The following is a 4,408-nucleotide window of genomic DNA, read 5'->3' as shown; positions in this document are numbered from 1 at the left end:
GGCATTATTTCTAAGCTAACAAAATCTAACACACTTGTGATTCTTAGAAGAGTTAATGCAGTAACTAAATTTAATTTTAAATGTAAGCCAGCAGATACTCAAGATTCTAATAATAAACATGGACAGTAAGAGTTTGCAGGCTTTCCAAGTGCTTTATGTAAAAGCAGAATGGAGTTTGCAAACCCTGCAATGTAAACATCCTCAATAGACCAGCTAAATATAGATTTAAAAAAAAATTAATATTCATTAAGATACTGTTTTTAAACAAGTCTTTTCTAGAAATTCAATGCACGTACCTATGAAGCTATAAGATTACATGCTTAATCGCTGCTACATGCACTGCCCAGAATATGCACTTTTAAAAAAGTGTTAATGTAAAACACCTGGGGTTTCGCCATGAAATGCCTTTGCATACAGTTGTGAAGGATAGTTTAATTCCAGAATTTCTTCTACAGCTATCTGGATAATACATCATCACCAAAGATAAACTGAACAACAGCCCTTAAAATGCTTTATTGAACCGAGTCTTTTTGTAATGTGCAGAAGACGTGTCTGAAAAGACTGCAGTTTGATTTTTTTTTTTTTTTTAACATCCTCAACAATCAATTAAAAATGAATCTTTATTGAGGGTAACTCCTGAGATAACCAGAAGACTAGTGTAAAAAGTTCCCTTAAAACATTTTCTGTTGCAGAGACTAAAAGAAAAACAACGCTAATACAGTACTAAATGGAAACAAGCAGAATTTGAGAGTTGAGAAAATGAGAATGGAACTCAAATGTCAGCCTATGGGGTAGCTTCTTTTGTTGCTGTTATCTTAGATTAACATACATATCACAGTCCTCTTAGGAACATCATCAGGTTTTCAAGTCTATTTTTCAGAAGTTGTGTGCATTTTTATCTTTATAAGCTAACTTTACATTCCAAATAACTAAAGCCTTGCTGTCCCTTGCCTTGGGGCTATTATAATAATCCATACAAAAAACCCTTATAGGATTAATAGTATAGGCAAATAGGTAGCATGACTCAATTAAAAAGGCTTTAGTTTTTATGTCAGAAATATAACCCAAAACCCCAATAAATAAAGGTTGATAGGAAGTTAGCATTAAGAATTCAATTGTAACATATGGAGATATCTGGGAAGTCAAATCCTCAAGCTCTCCTGATACTAAGGAGTCTCTGCAAACTATGAAGCAAGTACATAAATAACTCAAAATGATAAGGACTGTGAAGGCTTAGAACTAAGACAACATAATCCAGGTTAACTCCCCCCCCCACACACACTCCAACAGTGAATATATGAATCATTTACACCTAAATAAAGTATATTTAACACAAAATGGAAAACTTTAAAGAAAGGTGAACAAAATTTGGGTTTAGGGCACACAGAAGCCCTTTGTGGTAGATTCCAATAGTGGCCCTTGTTTTTTGTCTCCTACAGATGAATACAAAGTTCAATTCCACATGGATATGATGTCTAACAGGGCAACATAGTGGTCACGATGTAGCAAAACGTCACACTCTGGAAGCAAAACTATAGCCCACTGCAGAGTTTGCATTAATATGCAGGGAGAGCACATAAAAAGGTCATTGGTCATGTGTTACTCAAAGGCTACTTCACGTCCATAAACTGCTAGTGAACATTAATTTTTTTTTGTCACATTACCTTTGGGTAAGCTTTGGGGTTTTATATTTTTACTCCTTGTACTTACATTTTTTAAATGACAAGGTCACTAAAACTCATGCACGCTGCAAAAAAAAAAAATCATGCAGTAGTTAAGGTAAACCATCCAAGCAATTTTTATTCATTAATATTCATAAATACACACAGCAGCTTCATTAGAGATTTTTCATTTTTTCCTCTTCAGTTTGGATGTGGAGTATTAGGAGAGCGTTTTGCACGTCAAGCTACAGGACGCAGAGCTTTTTTCTCCACACTGCAACCTATATTTACCTGCTAAAAGTAAAAATTGGTTAAGTGGAAATGATTATCATATATATATATCTTTTCTCTCTTCCTTTGAATGTACACAATGTAACAAGAGTGACAGACCTGAAATTACAATCACCAAAACAAACCCAAGATAGTTGTTGTCCACTTTCATTGGCAAATACAGCACAGAGGACATTGTCTGCAAAGTGGGATGCCATCAAAGAGGAGGCTCATTTCCTTTATTACTCTCTTTTAAATTTAGGTTTTCTAAAGCAACATCTAGAGGCATAATATCTACACAGCCCATAGCACCAAAATCAGCAATCTCCCCCCGTTCATCCTCATCTGAGGAACTTTCTTCCCGCATCAAAGTGGACAGTAGAAGCTCTTGAACAAACAAGCTGTGGTCTGCCCGTTCGCTTTCCTTTGACTGACGCTCTGCTTCTGACATATTAGGATCATTCAACCTGCATAGCATCACAGAAAGAGAGAAGACAGGCTTAGTAGTATCATCAACAAAATGGGCTTTCACTAATTGCCTAAACAGCTGGACTGATGCATGCTGAATAACATCTGAAAGCCATTCCTTTGAGAAACAACCTAGGTACTACTGCACTTCTTTTGACATGTACAGATCTGACAACACCTGGCACTCCTGATGCAAGAATACAGACATTTAACAAACTTGTTCCTAGATGCTTCAAAAAAACTTCATAGAAGTGGATTCTAAGGCTGAAGAAAAAAAAAATAGCTATTTCTGAAGTTTCTTTCCCTTCAGAGGGGTTTTGTTTCAAGGGGTGTCAAAATTCTCTAGTCATCCCCTAAGTGCTCATTTTGTCCCCAGGACAACTTCTAAATGCAAGCATGACACAAAATACATTACTACACACATAATGCCCAGAGATTCCCAAAGCACAGTACATCATTCACTTCACTTATCAGTGCATGCACCATCACCTAATAGAAGCAAGGAAATTGCTTGCTCCAGTTCTATCCTAGCTCACAAGATCAGTGACTGACATTTGCAGATACTTTGATTAATGTTATTATTTTCAAAAAGTTTTGGATTGAGATATTATCACAAGTTTTGATAAAAATCAGCATAACAGCAATAACTTGTCCCAACCCAGGTTTCTAGACACAGAAAATGTTTAAACGCCTGTGCTCTTTCTCAACATCTAATTGAAAAACACCCCCCTGCTTTGAATCCAGAAAATCAATATTCTAAACCTCCTAAAAGAGCTGGAATGAGAGCGGGCAACTCTTCTACAGCAGAATGGACTAGATGATCGTTGTAGGTCCCTTCCAACTAAACTATTCTGTTCTATAGAACTCTAGGATCTAACTATACTTTCTGAAACAGATATGTATTCTGCTTATTAATAGCACATTCCTTATTTGCTTTTTTCATCCAAAATACTTTATATATAAAGCTCTATTCAACCTTCAGCCTTCATTACTCATTTCCTATTAAATAAAACCACCTTTTAAGTTCTCTCCCCTCACATTATCAGCATAAAAGTTTGAAACATATTATTGTAAAGGCTCTTGTTTTATCAGAAGTAGTAGGGTAAACAAGCACAGTTTACCAAAGTAATATTCCTTATGTTTCTCTTCAAATTGAGAAACAGCAAGTAATATTTATTCATTGCCTAGGAACAAACACACAGCAGGGTTGAAAAGGAGATGTTACAAATGCAAACAAAAACATAGTATCTCAACTCCAAACTTCATTAGGGATCTGGCAGTAGTTTCACTGAACTCTATGTCCATAACAGGACCAAGGAAAACAGAAATGGCAGAAGAGTTACACCCACAGAACAAGTTACCTCGTAAGAAGAAACTGGGAATTCTGTATAGTCTGCTGATTGTTTTCTGTGTTAGATGTATTGGTTGCTGCTATAGATTGTGTAAGAGTGGTGGGGATGCTGCTTGTGTTAGTGCGTCTAGTTGCATTGCGTGCAGTCTCCAGTTGTTGTCTTGCTGCCTGTGCATGCTGTCGCTCCAATTGCAGTTGCATCTGCAGCTGCTGTAACTGAGAAGCAGAAGGGCCAGAAGAATTGAGCTGCCCTGCAGAACGTCTCACGCCTGATAACTGAGATAAAAGCTCTGCCAGAAAAGAGAGAAGTTTCTACAGTGAAATCTGCTTAAATGCATATCACACAACAGCATAAATATGTCCTGAATAGCAGTATATCAATTCCTTTGCTTTCTAAAACCTTTCATCAATGAAATTAATGAGCAAATCGTATTGATTTGAAAAGTTTCATGGGCTATTCACTACAAGCATCCCAGGTCTCAAAGCCCATAGGGTAAGAAAGATTAAGAATCATCTAGAGTAAAGAACTGTGCATAAAAAGGAAAGTCAAAGCTTAAAGCTTTTTAAACCAATAAGAGTCAAACTATGGGGAATACCATATAAGCAATATCCTGTGCAACAATTCTCTAAAATTTTTATCTTTAAGTCAAAATATTTA

At 36.3% G+C, this 4,408-nt stretch overlaps 1 long non-coding RNA gene across 1 annotated transcript; it reads right to left on the bottom strand.

The window, feature by feature from the left end:
* Nucleotides 1-1,774: 1,774 nt before the first annotated feature.
* Nucleotides 1,775-4,038, bottom strand: LOC137677194 (uncharacterized). The gene is made up of 2 exons (XR_011050234.1): nucleotides 3,761-4,038; nucleotides 1,775-2,398 (listed from the first exon to the last, which is right to left on the bottom strand). It is a non-coding gene; the product is annotated as an uncharacterized lncRNA (long non-coding RNA).
* Nucleotides 4,039-4,408: the final 370 nt, after the last annotated feature.

Source organism: Nyctibius grandis (assembly GCF_013368605.1).
Source record: "Nyctibius grandis isolate bNycGra1 chromosome W unlocalized genomic scaffold, bNycGra1.pri SUPER_W_unloc_2, whole genome shotgun sequence".
NCBI lineage: Eukaryota > Metazoa > Chordata > Aves > Nyctibiiformes > Nyctibiidae > Nyctibius > Nyctibius grandis.
The sequence above is the reverse complement of the archived record's forward strand: the minus strand, read 5'-3'. Positions and strand labels throughout refer to the sequence as shown.